Source organism: Triturus cristatus, chromosome 4_1 (assembly GCF_964204655.1).
Source record: "Triturus cristatus chromosome 4_1, aTriCri1.1, whole genome shotgun sequence".
In the NCBI taxonomy this organism is placed as follows: domain Eukaryota; kingdom Metazoa; phylum Chordata; class Amphibia; order Caudata; family Salamandridae; genus Triturus; species Triturus cristatus.
The window spans coordinates 399782622-399804939 of NC_140585.1; the positions used below are offsets into that span (position 1 = coordinate 399782622).

At 47.8% G+C, this 22318-nt stretch overlaps 1 protein-coding gene across 3 annotated transcripts in view; it reads left to right on the forward strand.

The window, feature by feature from the left end:
• Nucleotides 1–22318, forward strand: part of SCUBE1 (signal peptide, CUB domain and EGF like domain containing 1) — a 1846233-nt gene that overhangs the window by 1069680 nt on the left and 754235 nt on the right. The window lies entirely within an intron of this gene.

Sequence of the window (22318 nt, forward strand, 5' to 3'; positions counted from 1 at the left end):
GTTTGCACCCAACTTTACCTAGCGAAACAAACATCACATCGAAAGCACGTCAGCAGGCGAAACACGAACATGCCACCATAAAGGGGTCACATCCTGAGGTGTCCATACAGCCACAAGCAAGGTGGAGAACCAAAAATAAAGATATGAATGCAATTACATCTGCAACTGTGGTCGACATTGCAATAGTCCTAAAGAAACTCGTAGGTCAATGTTACGCAGCAATGACCCAAGGAACCTTCAGCGGTGCTGTAGACTGGAAACAGGCACATAATGAAAACCGCTAGTATAAAAATGGAGCATATGATGAACAACACACATGAAACCTAAGAAGCAGTGGTTAACCCATGCCCTTCACAATCCGCGCATCCCATGGGAAGGAGAGGTTCCACCCATGCTGGTCGAAAATAGGTCTCAGTCTTTATCTTGCGCCATAAGGGAAGTGGGGGGAAAAGAAAGGCAACTGGGGTGGGGGAGCGTGAAGGATAATATGGACCCAGGTGAAAGACGATTGTTTGGAGGAGAGATGATCCACCAACATAGTAAGCGCTGGAGATTGCAAGAATGCGGCTTGCGCCCAGGGAGTGGTGTGTAATTAGAATACAGATACTATGTATGGGTCATGGCAGGGTGAAGACTGCTACTCCAGTGGGAGGTCGGGTGTGGCAAGGAATGTGGACCAAATGTGAAAGAATGTCTCTGAGGCAACCTGAACCCTATAGATAATCTTCTCATTCAACGGTACTTTAATGCATCTTAGCGATCCACTCATCATGTTGGTGGATTTGTGGAGATCGCCAATGCCACAGGATAAAAATCTTGTTGGTGGTGAAGGCCATAGCCAGTTAGTATCATTCATGATTCGAAAGCATCATGCGACAGAACCAATTTCAGGCAAGGGTAGGTTTAGAGTAGTGACTGGGTATTTACCGTTCGGGACCAAAATTGAAGCAGGACTGGACAGCCATAGAGGATGTAGGAAGTATCCCAGCTGCGGCTGCTGCACCTCCAACTGTTCTAGTGAGAAAGTTCCCCCATCGCTGACAGTTTTTTGGGTGTCTAATATCAATCACGAACGGTTTTGAATTGGCAGACACCTAAGTTCTCTAAAAATGTTATCCCATTCATCTTCATCTTAAGTGATCTCAAGGATACTTTATCATGTGGTTTGCAAATAGAGGAGGGGTGGCTGGGAATGTAAATTGTGTATTAGGAGATTGTAAAACTCCGAGACCGACATCACAGATTTTTGAAGACCCCAGAGTTTAAGATATTATACAATAGGCAAATCTGCTATGTGCCAAGGCTGGTGGCCTAACCGGCTGGTAAGGCAGTAGTGCAGTTGCAGATATCTTTACTTCTGTGTGTGGGGTATGGGTTAATTTTATTGAAGGGCCTCAAAGTATTTTGCCTTTCTCTGCATTAACAGTTGATCAATGGTGTGAAGACCTGCTTGTTTTATGTCTTCCAATGCATGGGCTTGCCTCCTATATATAAACTATTATAATGCCATATCAGCGCTTTGGTATGCAGATAGACGTCAACCTGTAGCAGGTGGTGAGCGTCATTCCAGGTTTGCAATATGATGTGCAGCACAGGGTTAAGGGTAGGACTCGGCATCTTGTGCATGTATAACAGTAAAAGGCAGTTTACACGATGTGCGTAGGTAAATTTGGGGGCACTTATCATCCTAATAGCTTGGAGTCTTCCTTATAACGGTGGGTCAACTGTGATCATTTCTGGCATTCTGCCCAGTGTCTAGCAATAAGAGGACCTAAGTTAATGGATACCATGTTTTTCAGACATTTGATGACAATCACTCCCAAGTACTTAAGTTTGTCCAGTCACCATTGTAAGTTATAGCTGTCTGTGACCACCCTGGTGGTGTCCCTTGACATGGGCAAAGTCTTGCTCTTATTCCAATATACTTTGTATCCTGACAATGCTGATAATTCCATTATAAGGGTGATTAGGGCCAGGAGAGAAGTGTGAAGGCCTGCCCGTGTAAGGTGAATGATGTCAGCTTACAAAAGAATCTTAGAAGGATCAATAGGCGTAGGGACATCAACAATGTCAGGATACTGGTTAATTGCAGCCGTAAGGGGCTCCAGTGGCAACAGGAATAGCACGGTAGAGCGAGAGCATCTCTGGCTTGTCCCTCAATGATTGGGGAAGTGTCAGAGAGAAAGTCTCTGAATCTGTGCTGTGGGAGCATTGTACAACATTTTTGACTTTAGAAATAAACTTGGTCCTGAAAATAAACATTTGAAGGGTCGTAAAGAGGTATCACTAGCCAATGCAGGAAAACGCCGCCTTCTCAGTGTCTATGGACAGAGCCAGCGAGTTAATGAGGATTTACTTGGTGGACCAAAGAAGATATGTTAATGTGTGCATGTGGTTACATGAGGCATGAAGCCCACCTGAGATTGAAGAACCAATATCAAGACCACATGCTTCGGCCTGGATGCAAGCATCACTGCTAGAGTCTTAATATGCAAATTTAGCAGAGATATTAGCAAATCTTTACTAGGTTTAGGGAGGACAGCAATAAGAGACCAGTTAGATATCACAGCTAAACTACCAGTACTGTCCTCCTCTTTGAAGATTTTGTAAAGTATGTCGACAAGGTCCTTTGTAGCCCATTTGTAGAATTCCCCAGGGTATCCATCTTAACCCAGAGCTTTGTTGTAAGTGAGATTCTAGATGGCAAGCACAGTTTCCTCCTTCATTATTTCACTTTTCAACAAAAGTCGACCATCGCCTTTAAGGCGAGGCAACCAAATGCTGTTAAAGAATCTCTCCTCCTTGGCCTAATCTAGCTGCATCTCTGCACCATAAAGGTGAAGGTAATAAGTAGCGAAGGTGCCTTTAGTGGGCTGAGGCTCCATGACTAAGCGTCCAGCATTGTTTCTAATGGCAGAAATGGCCATCATTGCTTGCCATTTCTTCAGTTGAGCCATCAACAGATGATCCGCCTTCTCGCCTTGCTCCTAATGGTGCGTCCTCAATCTCTACAGCATATGCTTGTCCTTTGGGGTTTAAAGGGCATTAACATCCAATGTTGCCCTCTCGAATTTCTCCCGGGTCTGCCCGATCAGACGAGCCACGTATTCTGGGGTTAGGGAGGTGCTGGTTCTCTCAAGGGCATTCTGACGGTCTGCCCTGTTTCTGTTGGCCAGTGCTGCGTCCTGGATGACTTGACCTCTACTGTTGGCCTTGGCAGAATTCTATTACATTTGTGCTGACGTGTCTGACCCAATATTGTCCGTAAGTTAGGTGGACAAATGTGCTTTCAAAGGCCTTTTTCTTTCTCCGGGCATCTGATAGTGAGAGATCTTCAGCATCCAGGATTTGTGGATATGGTTACGTATTCTCCAATACAGGGTCAGGCACACTGGTGCATGATTCAAAAACTAACCTCCAAGAATGCCACAATCCACTGTGAGCAGAGCCAGTGAATGTGAGAGAAGGAAATAACACTGCATGGACTGGGATCCATGAGCTGCAGAGAGCTATTAGTTTCTTGTCAAAAAGGTGAAAAAGGTGCCATACATCAGCCAAGCCATGATCTTTTAGGATATCACCAATGATCACTCCATCACAGTTATTGATCTTCTTTGGAACTTTTCTTGTCCAGGACAGTGTCCAAGGTGAGATTCCTGTCACCTCCCACAATGGTGGGGGCTTCTAATCGAGTCAGATTCCCATTGAGTTGGATTAGTAAGGAGCGTTGGCTGACATTGGGGACACACACGGAGCCCACACAGAATACTCTAGGACCAATTCGCATTTTAGCCAAGGACCAACGCACTTTTGTATCCGACTTCAACACTATGTAATGAAGCTATTTCCTCAGCAGGACCACCACTACACACTTCCTTAGATTAAACTGAGGGTCAGACATTGTGGAAGTAGGGGGGGGGGTGGTGATTACGCACAACCGTCCCCACCCAGTCCCTCTGCAGTTTTTCGCTCTCAATCAGAGTGAGGTTGATTTCCTGCAAGAGGGCAATGTCAGTGGGTTTAGTGGCGAGGTATGATAGAATCTTTTGCCTCTTAATGTAATGGGTTAAGCCATTAACATTCAGGGAGATGATAGAGAGTTGTGGGGACAATTCACATCTTCCCTTTGGGTGTTAGGAGGTGATTATAATTGTTCTTTAGATCTCACCCTAGATGGATCCTACCCCCCTGCCAAAGCTTCACAAGCCCACGCACAAACAGCCCAAAATCTAAGCCTGGACAAACCATTGGTCATTGACGGACATGCACATCCGACAACTAAGCTCTATTCCTTCTATTCTATCCCTCATAATTAGACCGATTCATGTGCACACGGACGATCCTCCCTCTAACTCAACACTCAGACTACCTAGGCAGGGTGATATCGAGGGATAAATACCCTGGTCAACTTCTCGCGAACGCTTCCCTTGGCCACCATAAGAATGGTAGCTTTATCTAAAATGATAATGGTGCCCTGTCTTATATACTATTTTGTACATGTCCCGGTGATCCCCCGTGAACCTTCTTTCGAGAGCTAAACTCCGTACTGATATAGCTGATTTGAGGAAAGGGCTGCCGAAGAGTATCTTTGACGACACTGCAGCTGCCACGAGACAGGGGAGGGCTGAGTGCCCCCTCTTTTGAGGCCTACTTCCTCGCAGTGCAGCTGCAATGGCTCTTGCATCGGACAGCTGGACGTCACCTAGAGAAGACAGAAACACAGGCGGGGACTCTTTGTACCCCAGAAATAACCCGGATGCTCCTTCCAGGGACCAAACCTAACCCGGCACCTCCCCTGTTGGTGAAGGTGGCCAGATCCTGCATGTTAAGAATCCACCGCCTCTCTAGAGTGGCACCAATATACTTCCCATTGTTACCACTAGCGGGTCTCCCTAAAGGACGTCGGCACTACACAACTAGAGAAATACTAACACGGACAGAACATGTACTCACTGAGGTGAAAGCCCTGTTCACTGAAGGCATGTTGGCCTCATTCGAGGGCCTGACGGAGGAGACTGAACAGTTCCATTTTCACAGGCAACATGTAGCTGACTGTAGGAAGATGTGGGTTATAACAGAAGGTGAACCCAAAACGCACCCTGTTCAATGCACAATATGAAATATGGGAGCAGGGAGACACCTTATTACCTGGATATATAAATCTATCATGGATCTTTCATGTATGCCACTAACGCGGCTCCGACTAAAGTGGGAGGAGGAATTTGGTTGAGCGCTACACAATACGGAATGGCTTATTGCCCTGGAACACCACAAAAAAGTATCACGTAACTAGCACTTCAAAAATATTCAATTCAACATACTACACGTGCATATCTCACACCGGAGAGGCTCAAGCATCTTTTCCCCGCAGCGTAGTTTGACTGCCCGCGGTGCCACACACCTGAAGCCACACTCATCCATATGTTGTGGACTTGCCACACACTACAGTCCTTTTGGGCAGGAGTACACACCACAATACTGACAGTCACAGACCTGACAGGGCTTCCTACATGGGAGGCTAGCGCCCTGAGGATATTTAGGTGACACACTCCTACTTTTTTTGAATACACTGCACACTGCCCTTCGGACTGTCCAGGGCCTACCCTAGGGTGACCAATATGTATTGAAAAGGAAATCTTGGGCCTGGCAAGTGGGTTAATTTGCCAGGTCGAAATGGCAGTTTAAGCTGCATACACAGACTCTGCAATGCCAAGGCTTGAGACATGATTAACCCCTTTGCAGCCAGGCCTACCCCGTCCAACGCCCTTTTTTGACTATTTGGGGTAGTTTGCACTTAGGCCCCATCCACTTTTGTCCACATAAGGTATCCACACCAAATCCTGAGGATTCTAAATGTACTTAGGGTTTGGGGATTCCCTTGGAGGGGACAGAGAAATTAGGCAAAATGCAGTTAAATTAGGGTGTTGAGGGGGAAAAATGGGATGAAAGTGCTGCAGAAGAATGCATCTGATTTCTTCCCTGCAAATGGTATCAACAAAGGGTTTGTGGTGCTAAAATCACCATCTTCTTAGTATGCAGAATCAGGCAGACGTTTGTCAGAAAGAGAAATTTTCTACACAGTTTTGGCATTTTCCCGGGACATAGCCGATTTTTCCTATTTTTTGTGCTTTCAACCTCCTAGTTAGTGGTAGAAATGGCTGTGAAACCGACAATGGATCCCAGAAAGCTATACACTTCTGGAAAGTAGATATTATTCTGAATTCAGCAAAGGGTCATTTGTGTAGATCCTTCATGGTTTTCCTATGGAAAGTAACAGTTGAAATAAAAGAATATTGAAATTTAGTTTAAAAAACAGCCATTTGTGCCTACATTTTCACATGTAACTTCTTCTTACTATGGTAGATTTTGAAAGCTATATACTGTTATGTCCCCGGGACCCTTCCGGATGCGTGGTTATATGAGGCTTGTAGGATCATTAAGAACCCAAGGTACCTAGAGCCAATAACTGAGTTGCACCTTGCAATGTTTTTCCATTGTGTACCATATATATAGTAATTCATTTGGTCAAGTCAAGTCAAGTCATAAAATTTGTATAGCGCACTACATACCCAGAGGGTTTCAAGGCGCTTAGGAAGGGGAGGAGGATTATTTGTCAAATATCCACGTTTTAAGCTGCTTTCTGAACGCTAGGTGGTTCTGGGTGAGGCGAAGGTAAGCGGGGAGTGAGTTCCATGTTTTAGCAGCCAGGTATGAAAAGGATCTGCCTCCCATGGTGGTCTTGTTGATGCGAGGTACAGTGGCGAGGGCTTGGCTGGAAGACCGTAGTTGGCGGGAGGGGGTGTAGAAGGACAGTCGAGAGTTGAGGCAATCTGGTCCGATGTCGTAGAGTGATTTGTGTGCGTGGGTAAGCAGTCGGAAAGTGATCCTCTTATTGACGGGTAGCCAGTGGAGGTCTTTAAGGTGACCAGAGATGTGTTCGTTGCGTGGGATGTCTAATATGAGCCTGGCTGATGCGTTTTGGATTCGTTGGAGTTTCTTCTGGAGTTTTGCGGTAGTACCCGCGTAGAGGGTGTTTCCGTAGTCCAGTCGGCTCGTGACCAGAGCGTGGGTGACTGTTTTCCTGGTTTCGGAGGGGATCCAGCGAAATGTTTTCCTGAGCATGCGAAGAATGTTGAAGCAGGAAGAGGATACGGCGCTGACTTGTCTGTTCATGGAGAGTGAAGAATCCAGGATGACGCCAAGGTTCCGTGCGTGGTCTGTCGGGATGGGTGCTTTTCCGAGGGCTTCCGGCCACCAGGAGTCGTCCCATGCAGAGGGGGAAGTACCTAAGATGAGGACTTCTGTTTTGTCTGAGTTCAGTTTCAGACGGCTTTGTTTCATCCATTCGGCAACTTCTTTCATTCCATCGTGTAGGTTAGTTTTGGCGGTGCTGGGGTCATTGGTGAGAGAGAGGATTAGTTGAGTGTCGTCCGCGTAGGAGATGATGTTGAGGTTGTGTTGGCGTGCGATGGCCGCGAGGGGGCTCATGTATACGTTGAAGAGGGTGGGACTGAGTGAGGATCCTTGAGGTACGCCGCAGATGACTTCAGAGGCCTCGGACTTGAATGGAGGAAGGCGGACTCTCTGGGTTCTTCCGGTGAGGAACGAGGTGATCCATTCAAGTGCTTTTCCTTGGTAAAATATAAAGAGCAAAAAATCGTTATCAAGGAAACTTATGTATTGGAACTTATGTATTGGAAAATTGGACCAAGATAAGGAGTATGAAGCAGCGGTAATTAGTGCATCTCTGAATTTGTGGGTACACATATTAGCATGTGAATTAGAGGGTATTGTTCAAAATGACTTCTTTTTTACACACTGTCTTACATTTGGAAGGCAGAAATTCATAGAAAGATAAATAGTAATATCATTTGTTCTACAATTCTGTGTTTCCCTAAGTCTCCCGATAAAAATGGTACCTCACTTGCGTAGGTAGGCCTAGTGTCTACGACAGGAAACTACCTAAAAAGCAACATGGACTCATCACATTTTTCCAATGAAAATTGATCCTTTTTTGCAATGTGCTTAATTGTGGATTTTGGGCCCTAGCCAAGCCAGCACCTAGGGAAATCTAGCAAACCTGTACAATTTTGAAAACTAGCCGCCCATGAGAATCCAGATTGGGGGACCTGTGTGACTCTCACTAGGTTCTGCTACCCAGCTTCCCTTCCATACCTCAAACGTTGTACAAAAAAACACATTCTCCTCACATTACTGTGATGGAAAGCTCTGAAATTTGCAGGATGCCACAAACCTCAACCCTGCCAACCTTCACCCAAGTCTGGCAATAAAAATGGTATCTCACTTGTGTGGGTAGGCTTAGTGCCTGCTACAGAAAACAGCCCATCATGCAACAGGGACACATCACATTTTTCCAGTGAAAACAAACCCTTTTCAATGTACATAGCAGTGGATTTTGGGCCCTGGCTCAGCCGGCGCCTAGGAAAACCTAGCAAACCTGTAAGTTTTTGTAAAACTAGACACCCAGAGGATTCCAGGAAAGGGTGACCTGTGTGTCTCTCACCAGGTTCTGTTACCCAGAATCCCTTACAAACCTCAAACATTGTCAAAAGAACACATTTACCTCACATTTCTGTGATGGAAGGTTCTGAAATCTGTGGTGAGCCACAAACCAGTACCCACCCAGTACTCCCCCAAGACTCCCGATAAAAATGGTATCTCACTTGTGTGGGTACGCTTAGTGCCCGCCACAGAAAACAGTCCAAACCGCAACAGGGACACATCACATTTTTCCAGTGAAAACTGACTCTTTTTTTTGCAATGTACATAGCTGTGGATTTTGGGCCCTAGCTCAGCCGGCACCTAACGACACCTAGCAAACCTGTACATTTCTGAAAACTGATCACACAGGGGAATCCAGGATGGGGTGACTTTTGGGGCTCTCGCCAGTTTCTGTTACCCAGAATCCTTTGCAAACCTCAAACTTTGTCAAAAAAACACATTTTCCTAATATTTCTGTGATGAAAAGTTCTGGAATCTGTGGGGAGCCACAAACTTCCACCCACCCAGCATTATCCCAAGTATGCCAATAAAAATGGTACCTCACTTGTGTGGGTAGGCTTAGTGACTGTGCCAGGAAACGTCCCAAAACGCAATGTGGACACATCAAATTTTTCTAGTGAAAACTGACCCTTTTTTGTAATGCGCCTAGCTGTGGATTAGGCCCTAGCTCAGCTGGCACCTAGGGAAACCTAGCAAAACTGCACATTTTAAAAACTAGACACGCAGGGGAATCCAGGATGTGGTGACTTGTGTGGCTCTCACTAGGTTCTGTTACCCAGAATCCCTTGCAAACCTCAAACTTTGTAAAATAAAAAACACATTTTCCTCACAATTCTGTGATGGAAACTTCATGAAACTGTGAAGAGCCACAAACTGGCCCCAACTCAGCATTCCCCGAAGTCTGCCGATAAAAATGATACCTCACTTGTGTGGGTAGGCCTAGTGCCCGTGACTGGAAATGGCCCAAAACGCAATGTGGACACATCAAATGTTTCCAGAGAAAACTGACCCTTTTTTGGAATGTGCCTAGCTGTGGATTTTGGGCCCTAGCTCAGCCGGAAACTAGGGAAACCCAGCAAACCTGTACATTTTCTAAAACTAGACACCCAATGAAATCCAGGATGTGGTGACTTGTGTGGCTCTCACCAGATTCTTTTACCCAGAATCCCTTGCAAACCTCAAACGTTGTCCAAAAAACACATTTTCCTCACATTTCTGTGATGGAAAGCTCTGGAATCTCTGGGGAGCGACAAACTTCCACCCACCCAGCATTCCCCAAGTCTGCCGATTAAAATGGTACCTCACTTGTGTGGGTAGGCCTAGTACCTTCTATGTTACAGGGAATGGCCCAAAACCTATTTTGGAGACATCACAATTATTTATCACCAAACAACCTGGTTTTGCAAGGGAGTCATCCACATTTTTGGTCCCGGGCTCTACAGCCAATGCTAACTTGTTTTTAGGTTAAGAGCACCTGCACTTTATCTCTGGTTGGCAGCAGTAAAGTGCCCAGAATCTAAAGGCAGCAAAAAGAAAGTCAGCAACACTGGAGGTCAGAGGGCAAAAGGTCAGGGGAAACCCCGTCAAGGATGTCGGGTCTAACACCTGTCCCCCCTAGCTGAAAGTGGGGAGAGATACTCAGCCCCTTGTGAGTTCTCTTCACTAATGCGGAAGAATCTGGAGAGACCATCAGCAATAGGGCGGTCTGTTCCAGGACGGTGTTCCACCGTAAATTCCATTCCCTGTAGTTTGGGTTTCTTATCCATCGTCTGCATTACCTGTCCGATTGGTCTGTGGTTTGTCTTAACCCGGAAGTGAGTGCCAAGCAGGTATGACCTTAGCTTCATCAGCACCCAGACCACAGCAAAGGCTTCCCTGTCTATTGCTCTCCACCTTTGTTCCCTGGGAAGTAGCCTCCTGCTGATGAAGAATACAGTCTGATCCAGGCCCTTTTCATTTAGCTTTGAAAGAACGCCCCCTACACCATGCTCTCAAGCGTCTAGCTGGATAAATTCCTGGGAGAAGTCAGTGGCCTTGAGCACCCCTGCTGCGCACATGGTCTCCTTCAGGGCATCAAAGGCTTTCTGACACGCCTCTGTCCTGATAACCTGACATGACTACTTTCCGGAAGTCAGCTCTGTCATACGCCTTGATGACTCTCCTGTAGTAACCAGTTAGGCATAAAAAGGCTCTACCCTCTGTCTGGGTCTGGGGGTTACCAAGCCAGAATTGTCTCAACCTTGGCCTGGTGAGGTTGCACCTTGCCTCCTCCCACTTGGTGAACCAAGTGAACCATCAATCCCTGCCCTATATGGCACTTACTGGACTTGATAGTCAGGCCTGCCCCTTGCAGAGCCTGAAACACTTCCTTCAGGTGAGAAAGGTATTCCTCCCAGCTGGAGCTGAATACCTCAATGTTGTTTAAGTAGATGGCACTGAAGTTCTCCAGCCCAGCCAGGACCTGGCTGACCAACAGCTGGAAGGTGGCAGAGGCGTACTTTAACCTTAAGGGCATGACCCGGAACTAGAAGTGGCCTTCTGGTGTGGAGAATGCAGACCTCTCTTTGGCTCCGTTAGTCAAGGCAATCTGCAAGTACTCAGATGTTAGGTCATACATGCTGAGGAACTTGGCAGCTCCAAGCCAATCATTGAGTTCTTCAGCTCTAGGGATGGGGTGTTTGTCAGTCTTTGTGACTGCATTGAGCCCACAGTAATCCATACAGAACCGAAGTTCAGGTGTGACACCTGGAGGGGCAGCCTTGGGGACCAGCACCACTGGCCTGGACCAAGGACTGTTTGAGGGCATAATAACCCCTAATGCCAACAGGTTGGAGACCTTCACCTTAATGTTAGCCCTCACTTTGTCAGACAAACAGTGCATTTTATGTTTCACTGGTGGGCTTGTCCCAGTGTCAATATCTCGGGTGCACCATGTAGTGAGCCCTGAAGTAAGTATGAAGAGAGAGGTATACTGCCCTAGCAACTGACGTCAGTCTCTCTGTTGATCTAGGGTCAGTGTAGTCGAGAGGATCACACCCTCCACTGACCCATCCTGCTCGTTGTAAGGTAGGAGGTTCACTCTCCTATTCCACCCCATCATCAGTGACCAAGAACATGGTAATCTGGTACTGCTCAAAATGGGGCTTGAGGTGGTTCCCATTTAGGACCCTCTAAGGGTTCCTAGGAACCTTGAGGTCCACCAGGTAGGTGACCTCACTCCTGCGCTCCTTCACCTCATAAGGCCAGACCAGCGGTCTTGCCAGAGCACTGGTGTGAGAAGTTGGCCTGGTATATGCTGTCCACTAGTTATACTGGGCACCTTGCACCAGTCCAAACAACCCCTTAGAGATGATAGGTTAAAGACAACCTTATTTGAAAGCTATCCTTGTGGTAGCTATGGAGATCAGCCTTCAGGCTAAGTCTTGGAGGAATGTAAAGAAGCTTGTTTTACCAGTCTATAATCTCTTGAATGACCAAATAAAAGGAGAACCACACCAGGTATATTTATAAAATATATGTATTTATTACTAAACACACCCTGCTAGTCTCTTTATGAGGCTAGAGGTCAAAGCACATTTGTTACACTTAATATATCACAGTAAATTAGCACAATATACAATAGGCGCAGGGGGCGAACCAAACCATATATTAAGAAAGTGGTATAGCATGGTGCTCCCCCCTCAATACCCCGTGACTGTCCGATTAAAAGGGCAGAGGAGGGGTTCACGTACCTGGGCATCTATATTTCCTTTAACGTGCAGACTCGATACGAGTGGAACCTCCGGCCGCCGCTGGAGAGGTTCAAGAGGGATGCTGCTAATTGGAAGGGGCTCCCATTGTCCCTTCTGGGTCGGGCAGCCCTTTTCAAAATGATGTCCCTGCCGCGCTTCATATACGCTTTACAAAACTGCCTAGACCTGGTTCCGCAAAAGTATTTTGCAGACATCGAGGCCGCTCAGAGAAAGCTACTATGGGCTGGAACGCCGCGCATATCGCTCCAGAAACTGACACTGGGGTGGTACGATGGGGGTATAGCACTTCCAGCTATCCGGAAATACTATTGGGCGGTACATCTCGCAGCCATAAACCAAAGAACTGATAGTGGCGGAGACGATCCTGGTTATAGTATGGACAGATGGCTCCTCCAGGGGGGGAACTTTGAAGCGGCGCTCTATTCTAAGCCTAATAAATATCCACTCACTGGCCCTACCAAACACTCGGTCCAGCTCTGGCATAGTGTGAACCGTAACATGGGATGGGCTAACAAACTTACTTTGGCCACCCCCCTTTGGGTCTCCGAACAACTGGGGGCGCTGGGGCATACAAAAGGGTTCTGTGAATGGGATCTGATAGGGATCTCCCACATAAAGGATCTGTGGGGGCCCATGGGGGTGGTGACGTTTGCCTCGCTACAGCAGACCTACGACCTAGCGCCAACTGAGTACTATAGGTATGTGCAGATCAGGCATTCACTCCTTTCCAACATCCCGCCCGGCACGTCCCTTCCTGAGTCCTCCCCCCTTGAAGACCGGCTGCTCGATGGTCATTTGCCCGAAAAAGCTATCTCCCTCACATATAAAAAACTCATCAACCACACCCCAGACCCTTTGCTGGCACTTGGGAGGAACTGGGAGGCCGACGGTCTGGAGATGGAAGATGACGAGTGGAGAGAGGCCTTAGCTTCCCCCAAAGAAGTAGCGATATCAGCTAAGCTGCGACTGATACAACTCAAGGTACTACATAGAGTCTACATCTCTTGTACACGAATGGTGTTGATGGGTAGGAGTGCAGAGGGGCTATGTAGGAGACAGTGTGGGGAGATGGGGACGTATCTTCACATCATTTGGGAATGCCCGGCAATACAGGCATACTGCCAGCGGGTGCATGCATGTATCCGTACGGTATTAAAGATGGAGCTGCGGCCCGAGGTTAAGAGATGCCTCCTGAACATCTGGGAGCCCACGGACCTATCGGTGATGGGCAAACTATGGGCTACGCTCGGACAGGTGATCGCGAAGCGTAACATAGCACGCATGTGGGGAGCGGGTACACCGCTGACGCTCAGTGAATGGAAAAGAGACATGGACTGGTGTATGCTGCAGGAGAAAACAGTCTATGTGGCCCGGGGGTGTCCTCGGAAATGGGTGGCGGTTTGGTCAAACTGGAATGAATACCGTGGGCGCTTGTGTGAACCCCCTGCGGTTCCCTCACTTGACAAACCTTTAACGCAGTAATGACCTTCGTACCATCTGTAAGTGATACGCTATAGTATCTTACCTGTAACGTGTGTATGCTGAGCTGCAGTCGCTGCAATATACATGAATGTGATTATGTATCGTAATGACCAACAAGTTGTGAATAAAAAGAATTTACAAAAAAAAAAAGAAAGTGGTATAAGAACCATGACTTGACTAGACACAAGGCCTAGAGCCTGTAGAATCACTGGTACCCCAAAGTACCACCCAAGGTAGTGACACAGGGGACCCACGGGGGACGTGTGCAGTGTGAGAACACAGCCGCGAGCTCTGTTACCTTCTAGGGGGAAAGTCGTGGTTGGAATTTTAAAGTTTAAGGACACTTAGGAGTGGACTAGGAACAAACCTTTTCGGACTTAGATGGTTCTAGGGCCAACACCCACGGGAGCACCAGAGTACTTGTGTTACCTCACCCAGGGAAGCCGGGTGCATAGGTGTCAAATGGTATCGGGTCGCGTTGTCGTTTTCAATGGCAGGATGCTGAAAAGTGCTGCTGCAGGGAAGAGGAGAAGTGTCCGAAGAGATCAAAGCCTGGATCGAAGATGTGAAGGACCTGAAAGCAGAGTGGACAGAGTCTGGGTCACTTGCCAGTGACCAGGTGCACGATAGACGAATGCCCACCGATGTCGGGTGCTTCAGGTGCGAGGAGGGTAAGTTTGACTCTTCAGCCACGAGGACGAGGAGGCATCGAGGACAACCAGGAGCTGGATTCGAGCTGTCCCACAAAGGATGTCGAGTGCTGCAGCATCGGTGCCAGGAATGGACACAACAAGGCTTGGCAACAGCAACTCACGCAGGAAGAGGAAAGATGCTTTGGTGTGGACCAGCAAGGTCCTGGGGACTCCCCAAGTGATGGAGAGTCAGGGCATGTCTGGAGCAACCAGGGAAGCCCAATTAAAGTTAAAGTTTCCTTCACAGGGACCCACCAGTCGACAGACCAGGGATTGCGAAGGTACCTGGAGCAGAAACGCAAAGGGCCGGCTCACGGAACACTCGTGGAGTGTAGGCCAGCAATCTTTGGTGGATAAGGTGCTCGGGGTCTGGGCTACAAGTAACCCAATGCACAGCCTCAAGGGACGTTGAGAAGCTAATGCACTTGCAAATGTGCACGGTGTCCAGGGGATCCGGTTCCATGGTACCCACGAGGGCTATGGGTCTCAGCTTTGCTGGGGACTCGGGACAGCCTCTGGGAAGTCTGGAAACCCACCTCCTGTGTTGTAAATACTTCGGAGTCCGGCGGGAACTTCGGAGATGCAAACCGGTCAGATGCGTCTTTGGTGCCTGCCTTGAAGGGGAGTAACTCCTTTACTCCAAGGAAGGTTCTTCAGTCATCTAGTCATGTAGATCGTCGAAGTTCTGGGAATTCTGTATCAGAGTTTCGTCCAGGTGTAATCTGAAATCCTGTAGCCACGGATTCCTTTCTTATACCCAAGGAAGGGGTTGGACATACTCTGGCGACCCACGTATAGGAGGGTCAGGAAAGAGGGGTGGCTACACCCATTTCTTTTGTCCAGTTTCACACCAGAGCAGGGGCTGGTAGCCCCTGCAACCGGTTTGAGGTGGACTATGCACAGGAACACCAAATGTGCCCCCAGTGCAGACTTCAAAGCACTCCTGGAGTGCACCCACCCAGCCCTAATCCGTTAAGGCCTGTCTGTGAGGTGATTACACCTCCCTGTGACAGGAAACCTATTGTCCAGACCTCCCCTGCCGGAGTTTTGGTCAGCAGCAGGAGGCCAGACGTGTGTCTGTGGCTGGCAGCATCCATTTTGTGATGCCAAAGCTCTGTTAGCTGGTCCGGGTATACCGGTGCTATCATGTCTCTCCCTCTAGAAGGGTGGGATCATACTCCCACACCAGTTACTCATGTGGGGGTATGATTCCAAGGTGTTTGAAACCAAACACAACATGTTTCCGTGCAGCTATCCCAAAGTTAGCATTTACCGCGAGGTTATAATGCACTTGAGAGTATATGGTCAGGCTGCATCACGGACAACCCCGGAGAATAGATTCCGAAGGCTGCTGAGGGGCTCTGCTCATGCATGGGCTCCCTCTCACATAAAACCAAGCACCCTGCCTTCAGGATTGATAAGGCCTGCCATAGGGGTGACTGATAGGTTTATCTGTGCAGTGATGGGGTGAGATATAGTGAACCTATACCTCAGTAAGGGGTGCATGCACCACCTCACTCAGGCTGCAGTAGCAGACCTGTGGTGTCATTTTGTAAGGTTTCCCAGGGGTGGCATAATACATGCTGCAGCCCCCAGTAGGCGTCTGGGGTACCTATGTCCTGGGTAAATAGTATACCATATACTAGGGACTTATAGGGGCACCCAAGAATCCAATCTGGAGTGTACCTAAGGTACATGGAATCAATTTAGAGAGGAAGCAGCTAGGCTGGGGTCCAGAATAGCAGGGCCCCAGCCAGACTGAAGTCGAAAAACAGTGAAACATCAGCAGAAAGTGGGGGTAACCATAAGAAGCAGATCCTACTCTCCTACAACTGTCTCCATTACCCACACCTTTTGGCCAGGCTGAAAATCCGCCAAAGTCGCATCATGGTCATACCAACATTTGATGTCCTTCTGGCTAGCTTCCAGATTCTCCTGGGTGAGCATCGTGAAGCGGGCTGTTTTGGTTGTGAAGGGCCAGCATGTAGCTGACCATATCCTGGGGGTTTCTCCCATGACCTTGCTCCTAGCTCTCCTGTATTAAACTGAAAGGCCTTCTCACAGGGTGTCAATACAGCAGGTAAAAGGGGCTAAAACCAATCCCCTTCTGTGGTACCTGTCTGTCTGCAAACAAAAGGCATGGTAGGAGGAAGTCACACTTACACCTCATCATGTCTGACAGACCCATAATCATGCCTTTCAGGGTTTGGTTGAACCTCTCAACCAACCCATTGGTTTGGGGGTGGTGAGGAGTGGGGAACTTGTAGGTCACCCCACACTCCTTCCACATGTCCTTCGTGTAGCAAGACATGAAGTTGGTACCCCTGTCAGATTCCACCTCCTTGGGGAAACCCACATGGAAAAAGATCCGCATCAGTGCCCTGGCAACGACGGACTTAGTCACCGTCCTCAGGGGGGTAGCTTCCAGGTACCCGGGTGGCATGGTCCACCAAGACCTGAATGAGTCTGTTGCCCATGGCTGTCTTGTGGTCCAGAGGCTCAATGATGTTGATGCCTACCCTTATAGGGGGTGCTAACAACAGGAAAAGATTCTCTGGGAGCCTTGCACTTCCACTTCCTGTCTTGCCACTCGCTTGGCAGGTAGGACAGGACCTACAGTATGCATCTGAAGCCTTCTTCATTTGAGGCCAATAAAAGTAGGTGACACACCTGTCAAAGGTCTTGTCTTGCCCCAAATGTCCTTCCGGTGGCACATCATTAACCAGACCCCGTAGGAAGGTCCTGTAGCACTGGGGACCAACAACACACGTAATGCACCAGGCTCATGAACCTTAGGCTCACTACACAGGAGACAATTCTCTCAGTAGATCAGGTGCTTGCCAGAGGCATCACTAGCTGCCTGGGCCTGGGCATTCTTCCTGTGCCCTGAAGAACTCCTTCCTGATGGGACTCCCTCATTCTTCCTGTGCCCTGAAGAACTCCTTCCTGATGGGACTCCCTTTCTACTGCCAATTGATCAGCTCAGGCAGGTTCCCCAAATCGGCCACTTCCTTCTCTGTATGTACCAGAGCTTCCCCCTCAAGTTCAGCCTCTTTCCAGACCGTGGGAATATCAGGAGCGAGTTTCCCGCGCCCCTTGCCCTTTCTCTGTTTGGCAGGTGCCTGAGCCAGCCTTTCAGGCTCCAGGTCCTCTTCACTACCCTGACGGGCTGCCATGGGCAGTGTGGTCAGGCACACCCCCTCAGGCAACCCAATCATCTTCACGTGGGACCTGAGCTCCACCTCCTTCCAGGCAGTATGCACTAGGTCATTACCCAGCAGACAATCCATAGGCATAGATTAACTTATAGTTAACGCAATCTGATCTAAGATACCCCTTCCCCCATTCAAAGGGAACTAGAGTCACTAGGAAGTGGCTCTCACGGTTGTTAGCTGCACCCACCTGGTGGAAGACATTAGGGACTACCTGCTCCGAAGACTGTACTTCCCAGTATTTTCAGGTTTGGAGGTTCTCTGCACCATCTCTCCGTCACCCAGGGACACCGGGGTAACTCTGCACTATCCCCCAAACTATGTGGGACCATCTTCTCCCAAAGCACTACACTAGCCAACCCTAGTTACTACCCACTGGTTGGGGGTTGTATCCACTTGACACACTTGGGATCATTCTTGAAGTGCCCTTCCATCTTGCACTCAAAGCACTTGAGGGGTCCCTTCCCTGCATACTTACTGTCAGGAAACCACTTCTTTTCAGTAGAGCCCTGATCAACAGAACTGGTTTGTGGCCCTTTAAAGAACTTCTTTTTATTTTTGTCCCCATGCCTTCTTCTGGTGAGGACCCTGCCCAGCATTGTGTTGACCCCGCCCCCCCCAGATACCTTCTAATGGACCTTGGTCCTGACCCACAGTATGCCTGCTTAGCAAGCACCCTTTGGTCAGAGAGCCTACTGTCAGCAAGGTGTGGACACATATCTAGTAAACAAAGATTGAACAGGTGCTCTTGTGCAATCAAATTGTACAATCCCTGGTAATCTTTTACCTCACTGGCCTTCACCTAACCATCTAGGGCCCTACAAAAGGAATCCACACAATCCACCCAGGTTTGTTGAGAAGTTTTCCGACAACCCCTGAATGTCTGTCTGTACTTCTCTGGGGTCGGACCAAACTTCCAAATTAAGGTCTCGTTCATGATGGGAAACCTCATCCTCACCTTCTAGGGTCAGCATGGTGTCCTTCCCTTCACTAGGAATGTGTTTCCACAGACTAGTTCCCCAGTCCTCCTCAGGGATCTTGTGCATCTCTAGCACAATCTCATAGGCCTCAAACCATCTGTCTATGTCGTCCCCCACCACAAAAACGGGCAACAAATCTTTGGGTATGTGGGCCCTCCTGTCAAAGGACACTAAAGAAATGCTGCCACCATCTTGCCTGAACTCAGCCCTCCTGGCTTTGATATCCAGCTGTCTCAAGCTCCATTCCTGAGCCAACATCATGTTCTTCTCCTCCATGGCCAATCTTTTCTCCTCCATGGCCAATCTCTTTTTCTTCTCTTCCTCCTCCATGACCAATCTCTTTTTGCATTTGATCAAATTTGAGCTTGGCCAGATCCAATCTAAACTTTCTCTCCTCCTTCCTGTCCTCCAGGTCCTCTGAGACAGGCCTTTGGAAGAAATGCTGCTCCCTGCCCGGGGGGAGCTATCTCGCCTTGCAGTCTGTTGTCCCCCTGTACCAACGACAGTCACAGATTCTCCACTGAATCCTGGTCCAGCTCCTCATCATCCTCTATCTCCCCATCCTCCTCCTCGTTGGTTACATGTGTCAATCTTGCCAAACCCGCCGTGTGTGATGGGCAGGGCACGGCTGGGGAGGAGTATAAGACTCCCCTTCTCCCACATTAGAGCGCTTTGCGTTCTAGTATTCGGGGTGTACTCTGCTTCTGGATTACTTGCGTAGGCTCTTTCTGGACTGCTCTGTTCCTTTGCAGACCCTCGGTGTCCTCCTTTACGTCACAAGTCCAGCGGTGTCTTCGGTGCGGCTTCTACCTCTCGGTGCGGTTCCTGCTTTCCGGACTCCTCATTCCCCGTCATGAGCAGGCAGCGTCTGGGTTGCCGATCCTGCTTCCTGGTACGGTTTGTGATTTCCCAGCGTCGTCCTTCTCCTGTTGCGAGTCGGCGATGTCTTTGGTGTGGCACCTGCCTCCTGCTTTGGCTCACCTACTCAAAAGAAATAACCAAGAAAAAGATCATGGCAAGGGTGTTTTCACCTAATCACCAGCACATATGAGAGACATACAAAGCTTCCTTGGTTTTGCCAATTTGACGTTTCTCGGAATTGGCCTCCCCTATAACCAAATTGTTAAAAAAGGGGGTACCGTTTATTTGGACACATACTGCAGAAGAAACATTCTTTAAATTAAAGAAGGCCTTTGCACAAGCTCCCTTTTGTTGATAAAGTAGATGCTTCGCAGATAGTGGTAGGAGGAATTATTTCTCAAACGGATCCATGTACAGGGAGTCTTTATCCAGTAGAATACTATTCACACAAAGTGACTCCAACCGAACAAAATGATACTGTTGGTGATAAAGAATTGTTAGCCATTGAGAAGGCCTTCAAAGAATGGTGTCAATATCTTATTAGGAGCACATCACAAGATCACAGTACTCACAGATCATAGAAATTTACAATTACTAAAATCTGCCAGGGCCTTATCTATGACACAGTTACGTTGGACACAATATTTTAGTGACTTTGATTTTATAGTGCAATATCAAGCTGGAAAAAAGAATGGGAAAGCTGGTGCTTTAGCTCGTCTAGGATTTGAACCTGAGGAAAACACATATGATCCCCCGCCCATTATAGATAGGGAACGTATTATAGGCATCATTTGTTAAGAGGAAGACTATCTGAAGGCCGTCGCAGAGACGCAACAATCAGTAGGAATAGAAGAAGTAGCACACACACAAAATGCAACAAAGGTACAAAATCTGTATACATTCAAGGGGGTTTGTTCTTCCCTACGCAACAACTACAACAACAAGCACTAGAGTGGTGTAATTCACATCCCCTCTCTGGTCATCCTGGTTATAAAAAAACATTAGATCTGGTGCGTCAACATTGTTGTTGGCCCAATATGGCAACGGACACTAAGCAATATATCCAAACATGCCATGTGTGTGCTCAAGGGAATTCATCTCATCAAGCCCCTGTAGGATTGCTACACCCTTTACCTACTCCTCCTGGCCCATGGCATACCGTGTCTATGGATTTCATTGTTGATTTACCTAAAACCATGATAGGAATTACAACTCTTTTCGTAGTCGTAGACTTGTTAACCAAGATGGGCCACTTTATTCCTCTAAAGACACTTTCTGCTTCCAAGCAGTTAGCCTACTTGTTTGTACAACACATAGTCAGGTTACACGCCCTTCCCTTAGTTGTGGTGTCAGACCGGGGACCTCAATTCATCTCAAACCTTTGGAAAGGGCTAGGTGTTTGGTTCCAAATTGATGTCAGGTATTGTTCTAGTCACCACCCTCAAACTGATGGTCAAACTTAGAGAGTAAACCAGTGCATAGAACAGTACCTACAATGTCAACTTTTGTAAACCACATCAGATTGAGATTCTTGTTTTTGGATGGCTGAGTTTGCTTATAACAACAGTTACGATTCATCTACTAAGTATTCCCCTTTTTATTGCAATTATGGGATTCACCCCCGAATAATGTTGTCACCACCGCCTCATACTAACTCTACTCCTGCTGTTCTGGAATTTGTACAACACCTGCATAATATACAGAAATCCGCCATAGAAACCCTAGAGAGAGCTAAAGCTGCATATAAGGAAAAGGCGGATCTTCATCAATGTGTGGAACCTACATGTGCAATAGGAGATGAGGTATGGTTATCCATCAGAGATATTACAATGTAGGGTTTTTGTAGTTTTAAACCTAGTTTTATTGGCCATTACAAGATAAGCAAAATGATTAACCCAGTTGCTATGAAAGTGGATCTTCCACCTTTGTTTAAAATACATCCTCTTTTCCATGCTTCATTATTGAAACCGGTAACAAACAGCACAAAAGTTCCTCCTAGACCACCAGCTGAAATTATAAACAATGAACCAGAATATGAGGTGGAAGCTATACTTGACTCTAGAAGAGTAAGATAAAGATTACAGTACTTCATACACTGGAAAGGATATGGTGTGGAGGATCGTACTTGGGAGCCAGTTAGTCACATACATGCTCCTCGTTTGGTGCGGCTCTTTCATAGACACTGTCCTGAAAAACCTAAACCAGTGGGGGGTGTTGTGGGGGGTGTACTGTCAAGCCTGCCGAGTGTGATTGGCGCGGCTTGGCTGGGGAGGAGTATAAGACTCCCCTGCTCACGCACTAGAATGCTTTGCGTTCTAGTATTCGGGGTGTACTCTGCTTATGGGTTACCCGTGTAGGCTCTTCTGGGACTGCTCTGTTCCTTCACAGACACTCGGTGTCCTCCTTATGTTACAAGACCAGCGGTATCTTCGGTGCGGCCTCTACCTCCCGGTGAGGTTCCTGCTTTCCAGACTCCTCATTCCCCCGTTGTGAGCAGGCGGCGTCTTCGTTGCAGCTTCTGCTTCCTGGTGCAGTTCCTGCTTTCCCGGTGTCCTCCTTTTCCTGTCACGAGGCGGCTATGTCTTTGGTGCAGCGCCTGCCTCCTGCTTTGGCTCACCTACTCAAAAAGAAATGACCAAGAAAGAGAACCATTAATACGGTAATGGTGTTTTCACGTAAGCATTATTAAAAAGCAAAGAAGTACTTATTTTAGTAGTGTTCTGTCGTCCCTGAGGAGCTGTCTTTTCCTGTGTTTTGGCACCCGAATGGTATGCTCCTGCAAAGATAAATAGAAGATTTTCGTTAGATTTTCTGAC